Here is a 9,037-nt window from a genome sequence, read left to right as displayed (position 1 = left end):
TTGTCTATCCCGGTGTGTTATTCTTGTGCACCTATCTTCTTGTTTCCTAACAGGCTCCACTCATGAAGGAGATTTCATGGCGATCCTACTGTCTAGCAGAAAGCCTGAAAGGGAGGGTTATCTGGAGGCCAAGGGGACATATCCTCACCCACCTGTCTCCAAGCCAGGGTGACTGCAGAATGGCAGACTGATCTGGGGGTTGTTCACGGCTCCTGGTAGCCTGACAGTCCCTCAGTGGACATGGGAGTGTTCTGTGACCAAGCACGGTCTTCTTTACTGTAGATCTGGTCCATTTCAGCAGGGGCAGCGAGTACCCCTTGGCCAGCTGGGGTCCCGGGGCTGTGGACCCAAACGAACAGTTCGAGGAGTTGTAACTGATGGCTTTCATGTGTTCAGGGACCAGGCATTGCTCCGTCCACTCTGCTCCCCGCTTCCCCACTTGGTACACCACGCCCTCCTGGGAGACCCACGCTCGGTCAGCTGTTTCTGGATGATATCGCACTGTCCAGAGAGTGTAGATGGGGCCTGGGAGCTGCGGATTAAGAGCCCATCCCAGATTCTGATAAGGACATGTGGGTGGGGGAGGCCTTGATGCTTCAACAAGCAAGCCCAGTGGGAAGAAAGCTTCCCCTGGGAGTCTGACGAACAGCCTCTCATAAGCCAAGGCACTGAAGGCCTCCTGGCTCCCAGGCCCACACTGGCTGGGATGCCCAGCGAAGCATGATGCCGCGGAAGGAGTTCTGCGCCGGGAGGGAGAACAGATGGGTTGTAGCTCAGGTTCTTTCTAACGAGCCATGTGAACTTGGACAAGCCCCTCAATTTTCCTCTCAGAAATAGGGAGTTGGATTAGATGACCTCTGTTTCTTTCTTTGGCTTTTGATTCTAAATCATCTCCATTATCCTAGCAATGACGGAGGGCAAATGAGCCCAATTATGATCATTATTTTCAATTAGATGAACTGGAAGGTCACTTGGGTTGGGACATAGAGAAATACACCTCCCCTTGCTTGACTCTTGACTCCGGCCTATGATAAGGTTTCGATGTCACGCACAGCGAGACAGTGCTCCGGAGGTCAGTAGCTCAGGCAGTGGGGTGAGGTTGTCGGGGGTCTGATCTCACCTCTACCGCCCACCTCCTGGCTCTGCCTCCTGGAGCAAGTTACTTCACCTGGCCTCCATTTCCCCATTTGTAAAATGGGAGTAAGGATAGAACCATCTCAAAATGTTGAGAAGGATTAAATGAGGTCTAAACCACTTAGAATAACCCTTGGCATATTTAACTCTACAGGAGAGTTGTAGTTAAGTAGAAGTTAATCTGAATTGGGAGATGAGTAAGGACACTGACATTCTGGTAACCAGGAGGAAACCATGTATTTAAGGAGTATTTCTATTAGAGTCTCCCTGGAGGGCAGCAGTTAACAACATCAGAGCAGCCTTTGGCTTCCCCCACTGAAAGATGATTTTCAATCCTTTGCTGAAAAGTCTTCACAGCCCAGGGGCATCTGTCTGGCTCAGTCGGTAGAGCATGTGGCTTTTCATCTCCAAGTCTTGAGTTCAAGTTCCACCCTGGGCGTGGAGCCTACTTAAAATAAACAAACAAACAAACAACAAGTCTTCAGAGTCTAAGAGCCCTTCCTGGTGTCATGGAACCCGGAGGAAGTACTCCCTAAGTCCCTGCAGAACGAATGAATGCACTCATGCCTGATCTCTGCCATTCTTGCCCAAATGTACCATGTCCTCCCTGCCAGACATTTGACCTCATTGGGAGGAGGAGAGCTCTGACCTCTTGGCTCTGTGAGCTGCTTGTGGATTAATACCAAACTGGGCTCTGTGCTCATTCACACACACAGTGGGTGGGGAGATGGATTTTCCAATAACAACTCTGCTTATCTCCATCCTGCCCACGGGTAGAATCACACCCACGCGTTCCTTCCGGGAAGAGAGAGAAATGGGGAAGCTGAGAAGGGCAAGCCTGGTGAGTTCTGGAGAGTTCTGGTTTTCCCTCTGTACCACTTTTTTGCAGAGCTGGCATGAAAAACATCTGAACTCAGTCTAAGAGGCTATCAGGGCCCCGGATAATGATCTTACACAAACAAGCATGCTGAGATGGGTTGTCTGTCCTTTTCGCGGCTTTGACAGGGGCCTGCTGCTCTGGGCACCCACAGCTCCAAGTCCTTTTGCTCCCAGTTGAAGTGGCTCTCCCACTCTCCACCCCTGTTCCCATAAATGAGGGCAGGCCTTTATTCAACCCTTGTCCAGCAAACCTGTTGGGCTGCCCAGAGCATATCAGATAAGGCGAGGTTATAGCTGGGCAGGTCAGAGCAAGGCTACTTTCTTTATACCCACACCAGCAGGGAGGGGCTGTTTAAACTTCGGGGGGCACCAGAGGAGCGAAGGGACGGCCATGCCGGCCATGAAGAAGGACAGCTGGACAGAGACTGCCGTGAACACAGAGAGTGAGCTCAGGCTTTGTCTGAAAAGGACCCTGCCCCTTAGCTGTAGTCTGCTGTGTTCCTGGGAGACCAGTGATACCAGACGCTGTGATTTTTCAAGAGAAATCTGAAATAGAGACTTTTATTTCACATCTACCTAAGTTCTAACGATGACAGCTGATTATTTTTTTTAAAGTGGTAAACTGCTTTTAAGTACTTATTTGCCTAGGCTTCCCGTTTGTGACTTGTGACTTGTGACTTGATCTTAGACCACTGGGGTGGGGGGCGGGGGGAGTAGGGCTTTCTGGCATACTAGGATGAGGCTGTGCATTGAGGACATCAATGGCACACTGTCACCATGGCCGTGATCTCTCTCTCTCTTTTTTTTTAAATTTATTTATTAGACACACAGAGAGAGATCACAAGTAGGCAGAGAGGCAGGCACGCGCCCAGGACCCTGAGATTATGACCTGAGCCGAAGGCGGAGCCCCAACCCACTGAGCCACCCAGGTGCCCCTGGCTGTGATCTCTTGAAGGAACTTCCTAGCATGTTCCGGATAGGACCGAGGGCACACATGGGGCCTCTGCTTCCCCTCCAAGGATTAGATTAGAAGCAGTTCAGCCCCCCCTCAACTGGTGCCCATTAACTCGGGCCTCTCAGTCTTTGCTCAAGGAATATTCTGACTCCTCCTACCTACCTACTTTGGTCTGGTTAACTCTCATCTCTCAAGCTTTAGATCTTCTCTTCCAGCTTTTCAACGACATTGTCCCTTCCCATGCTACCCAGTTTTTTCCTCTGTCCTGTTCCTTATAACCCCGAATTTACTGCCAGAATGCAGGCCAGACACCTTCCCTGAGCATTGTCTGGTACTTAGTAGGTATTAGTGAATTTTGGTTGAACAGGTGAATGTTAAAGTTGCCAAGAGTGGAGGCTAATTGGTGAGAGGAATTTGGGGGAGGAGTGGAAGAAAAAAAATCAAGTCCATTTAGGGTGTGCCAGCCAGGGGTCCCAGCTCAGAATGGCTAACCTGTGATCTCACCTTCTTAAGAAAACAATCCTTTGAATCTTGCAGGCTCTTAGGTCTCTAAGCACCTGCTAATGAAATGTAAATGTTACTTAGAGAGGGGTGGACACATTTTAAATCATAATGTAGGGGAACCTCAGTTATCAATTAACTCCCTAAAGTGGGTTTATCCCGAAGGTAATCACCTGGACAGAAGGCTGGGCTATGACGTGTGGGGAAGGAATTCTGACCACGGTAGCAGGATAGGGAGAACTCACTTCAGAGATACTGAATACTGCTCCTGTCCACAGAAATCCTTCCCAGTGTCCACTTTGGAGGCCAGCTGCTGGGTGGTAGAAACACCCCTAGTCTTAAGAGTTGGGAAATAGGGGCCCTAGCTTTAGGTCTAACAAAAACTAGTACTAGATTAGTCTTTGACATTTTAGACTAGTCTCTTCCCTCTTCTGAGCCTCCGTTTTCTCATCTGTAAAATGAGTCACTTGTGCTGAATCACCTCTCACCATCCCATTTCCATTTTCAAACAGAACAGGAAAATCTCGGATTCCTCTGTGCTGTGCACTCCCAGGTCCTACCATGTCACACTTGAGATAACACAACAGCCTTCCACCCACCTCCCTACGGGGCCCAGCCAACAGCCCGGGGCCACCGAAAACTTCATTTCCCTCAAGCCATTCCCTTTCTGCTGCCTTTCTTTGCCGTTTTGAGTGTCCAAGATGAGGATACAAGGCTCTCCCAATCTTTCCAACCCCAGACACCCTGGGAAATGGCCTCACAACGCCAGGACCCCCTACCTTCTCAATTCTCTGCTTTTCACCTTTCCTCGAGCCATGACCACATCTCCAAGTCTCTCTACCCTACCAGTTACAGTGGCTGCAAACCACTTGTCTAAGTACTCTGACATACTTTCCTCTAGGACAGGAGCCGGTGCTGGGCACTGAACACCGGCTGTTCCCACGCGCTCTGCCGGGGGCCATACACAAAGCCTCTCCCCTGTGGCCTCCATGAGCACCCTGGGAGATGGTGTCACCTCAGGCCCACAGATGAAGGAGGCAAAGCACCAGTAAGGAGAGGGGGCGGTGGTGGAAACAGATTTATCTGGATGTGTCTGTCTCCAGAGTCCACGCTTTTCCCCCCTTCACCTGCCGCCTCTCCGAGATGTCTTCCCTGAATAACTCCACTGTGCCCTTGAAAAACAGTCTCACCTTGAGGTTTTTCAGCACTGATACCTATGGTTTAAAAGTGCTTACGCTTTCACAATAGATTCCTTATTCCAGGGCCTCCTGATGATGTACACACCTCGCTTATTACTGTTTACATCTGGATAATGAACATGGTCAGCACATCTCCACGTGTGGCTTGGGGTTGATGTCTGGAGGCTTTGCAAGCTCACGTCCCCTCTCGGACTGTCAGTGCCCACGAGCCCCCTGGGAAGGACCCTTGCCTTCTATTTCTCCTCACATCCCCGTGTGCGGCTCATGCCTTGGGGTGCGCAGTCTGAGGGCGCGGGCCCTCGAGTGAAAGGCTGTGGTTGAGTAAACTGTGTCTGACCCTCAGGTGGCTGTGGGGCCCATGCCTTCTCCTCACCACCTTCTTCCACTCTTCCCACTCTAGCCGCAGGAAGGAAGGTGCCCACTCTGGGAGTTTCCTAAGAGGGGATGAGGGAGCCTGCGTGGGCTGGGACCCCTGCGGACCCACGTGGCTCCCAGCTCATGGTCTGCACTCCAGCCAATGTGTTCTTGGGCCCATGCTGATGGTAGGGCTTGCCTGGCTCTCCCGAGTCCAGTCTGTTCCACCCAGAGCCACAACCACTTGAAGACAAGAGCAGTGAGCGGGCAGAGACCGAGGCAGATCTAGATAAGTCCGGAAATACATGGAGACTTTTCTTTGGAATAGGCTTTCACAGGACGTGGGCGGCTACCTTGGTTAGGGGCTCTATATTCCGGCCTGGATCGGACTCTGAAAGGGAGGAGACCACGGGAGGTAGGTGTGGGGTGGGGTGGAGAGGAGCAGAGGCAAAGTCTTCTGAGCCTTTTCGCCTTTATGGGTGTTCTTGCCCTGGTTCTAGGAAAGCTGGCGCTGGAGGGGACGATCCCTTTACGGGGATTGGTGGGGGAGGGGAGGACAGACGGCGCGGCAGTGACCTTGCATTTGAACAACTCAGCGGCTCTTTCTCAGCAGCCAGTGGGGTTCAGAAGTGCAACTAAGCACCTGAGCACTCCTCACCCCCAGCTCCTCACAGGCCCAACTCCTCAGGCAAACTCTTTTCTTCTTTCGGGTGGAGGTCCCCCTGCCAGCTGCCCTCTCCTCCAGGTGTTTCCTGTGGGTCCTTTGTTTGCCGGCGGGGTGGCTGAGGGCGGGGGCGGCGGGGGGGTGGGTGGGGGGGAGGGGGCGTCTCTTTGGGCCTCCTGTTAGCCAATGGCCGCCTGCGGAGGGGAAGCCGGGGCTCCTGTATCTGGGGAGAACCGACCACAAGCAGCAGCTGCCTCCCAACACCTGCCCTGCTGAGAGTCTGTAAACAGTGACGGGCCCAGGAGGCTTCCTCCGCAGAGCAGGGTGGAGGGGGCGGGGCGCGGCGCTGTGTGTGTGCTTCAGTTGGGTCAGACCAAAGGGGGTCATTTCCCAAGTGAATTGTCCAGAAGCTCCCCACCCCAGTTCTCTTTTCCCCAGAGGAGGAGGCAAGGCCTAAGTATGGATCACCGCAGGAACTTCAGGGCAAAGGACTCTAATCCCTACTGGACAAGCCCAGGCGGTATCGGATCACCCTCCGCTGTTCACCCGCCACGAAATGGATGGCATTGCTTCTCGAGGGGAAAGCCAAGAGCAGCCAGGTAGAGCTGAAATAACCGCACACCTCATCTTCACCAAGCCCTCCCCCAGCACCCCCAGCAGTCCCCCAGCACCCCGCCCCCCAGCCGGTTGCTGCAAAGCCACATGCTGTCTTGGGTTTCTCGCTGGCCTCTCTTCTCAGGAAGGCGGGCCTTATTTGTGGTTCAGGTTTCTCAATTTCGGCTTAGATAATCCAGTCATCTGAATGATTATTTCATTTATGTCTCCCTGTCAGGCTATTGGCCCCTAGGGAGCTAGGCTGTTTGGCTGCTACATTTTATCTCCAGCACTTGCACGGGGCCCTGGCACATGGTGGGCTCACTATAATACTGCAAATGAATGAAGGGATGTTCCCTTTCTCATCCCTTTCTGTCTTTCTGTTTGTGGTGGGCCAACAGAATAACAACAATAGCACTGGCGAACATTCGCGGTGTTCACAATCTCGTTAAATCCTCAGAAGCGCAGGCACTGATATTATTACTGTTTAACTAGAGAAGAGGAGACCGAGGCTCTGGAAGGTGAAGCCGGGGATCTACAGGTGTACCGCTACTGAGTGGTGGAGCCAAGTTCAAATCCAGAATGAGAAATGAGAAACAAGAAGAAAAATGTAGCCACAACTGGAACCCACAAATGGCTTCTTCTAATTCTTCCGGCCCTCCCTCAGTGCTCTGGTCTGCTGGACTCCAGGAACTTCTACACCAGGCCACAGTTCACATTACAGAAAGTCAAAAAAGATAGGAAAGTCTGGGATCTCCATCTTCCACATCTTTAAGTTCAAGCTCGTGTTGTCTCTCCTCTATGAAATCCTTGCCGTTTGCCCTGAAGTAACTTTACAAAAACCTTCTGAACCCTCAAAGGAAGGCGTTGCTGCTCCCTCCCTCCCCAACTCCCAGGTGGGGTTTTGTGTACATATGTCTTCCATGAATTTTCTTTTTCGTTCACGTATCATATTTCCAATCGACTATAAGACCCTAGAGATCACCTCTGAATAACATCTGGGACTAATACAGTACCTGGGTTTGAATCTGACAGCAAGAGGGCTGGGGGCCAAGGTCATCTGTTCCAGGCACTCCCGTGACCAGCCCCTCCTCTGCCCTTTGTGCCTTTCCAGTTGGAGACATCTCAATCCAGTAGGAAGGAACCAACCAGATGGATTGCTTCATCCCTCGCTGCTGATTTCCCAGCCCTGGTGCAAAACACAGGAACTCTCTGTGTTCATTGTGACCCACTTCCTTTCTTCCCTGGGCCTGCCAGGGTGGAGGTTTAGATCCCAGTGGCCTCTCTTGTTTTTCCAAAAGGCAAACAACCTCCCTGTCATCGTTGCTGCCTGACCAAGAGACTCTCCCCGTGTCACCTTCCAGGTGGGGAAAACAAAAAATGGAACGCTGAGGGTGTCCTGGGGTGAGATTCAAAGACAAGGTGGAACAGGACATACATGCACTTGTTAAAATTATAGTATTATTGGAAGATGAGGGATTGGAGTGGATCGACGCTGACCTTGGAGTCCAGGGTCTGTATCTGGAGTCTAGCACATGGCCAGCTGTGTGTGATGACTTGGAAGACCTTTTCTCTTGGTTGAGTGTCAGCTCTCCGTCTGCCCTTTGATGCCCTAAGATGGGTCCTTGGGAGGAGCCCAGGGTTGGGGGAGGGCAGAGATGAGGAAATAAAGTTTTTGTCCTCAGGGTATCGCCAGTCCAAAGGAGGTGATGGGATAATTACATACGAGATTAAATGGAAATGAATGGAAATGACACAGAACGATGCATGACACAGAAGTACGTGCCCAGATGGTTGTTAGAAACATGGAAATGGTCAGGGATGGGTGAGGTTAGCTTGAGTGAGGGTTGGGAAAGAGATGTTTTGAGAAATGCCTTTACTATCTTCTGCTAGAGAGAAGACCCCAAACCAGCTGAGCACAGTTGGTGTGCGCCAACACAAACAACAGGAGGTCAGGTGGGTGGATGAAAGGGCAGGGGCTTGAAGGCAGGTAGGAGGAGAGTGGAGAACTCTGTCCCCTGTGTCCCTGGGCAGCCACTCTGCTCCACCATCTTCCTCAATCCCCCAATCCAGCCCCCCCGCCCCCAGCACCACCAGACCAGACTTCTGCAGAAAATACAATGGGGGGTACAGTTTAGCCCAGAGGCAGGCCTGTGGCCTCAGAATCATAATTTTGCATTTGCTACACTTATTGTTTTAAGATCCAGGGAATGATTGCCCTTTGTTTTGATTTTTTTGAGATCTCTTAGCCCCTTAACCTAGAGTTCCCCCGAAACCTCCCTAATCGGGCTGATGCTGGAAGATAGAGAGAGAAGGGCTGATGCTGGAAGATAGAGAGAGAAGGGAGACAAAAATCGGAGATTCAAGAGCCTGGCAGGTGGGTGGGGTAAGCAGGGGGAGCCTCGATCCTTGCTGGATAAAAAAGGATCTTTGCATTGCCCTAGACCTTTCTGCTTTCAACTGCCTCACAAAAGAACAGGTACAAAGTACTTTAAAAAATGTTGGAAGTGCCATGCCTAGTCTACCTCCTGGGAGGTATGGGTGCGGGGAAATTGAGAGTAAAGCCTTATATTTGCACAGCCTCTCCTGTGTAGAGAACATCGGATTGCACATCAGCTTATTTTCCAGGGCGCTGGGAGGCAGAGGCCGCAGGTGATTTTACCCCCCACTGACAGAGGGAAAACTGGGACTCCAACCGTGGGGATGACCTGTCCAAGTTACACAACAACCAGATGGTGAGCACAGAGCGGAGTCGGG

The 9,037-nt window shown here is 51.7% G+C and overlaps 1 long non-coding RNA gene across 1 annotated transcript; it reads left to right on the top strand.

The window, feature by feature from the left end:
• The first annotated feature begins 1,881 nt into the window (after positions 1-1,881).
• Positions 1,882-8,003, top strand: LOC123927468. Its single transcript, XR_006815469.1, has 3 exons — positions 1,882-1,975; positions 6,160-6,285; positions 6,776-8,003. It is a non-coding gene; the product is annotated as an uncharacterized LOC123927468 (long non-coding RNA).
• The last annotated feature ends 1,034 nt before the right edge of the window (positions 8,004-9,037 follow it).

The sequence above is a fragment of the Meles meles genome, chromosome 17 (genome assembly GCF_922984935.1).
Source record: "Meles meles chromosome 17, mMelMel3.1 paternal haplotype, whole genome shotgun sequence".
Classification (NCBI taxonomy): domain Eukaryota; kingdom Metazoa; phylum Chordata; class Mammalia; order Carnivora; family Mustelidae; genus Meles; species Meles meles.
Note: the sequence above shows the minus strand (reverse complement) of the source record. Positions and strands in the feature narration are given on the sequence as shown.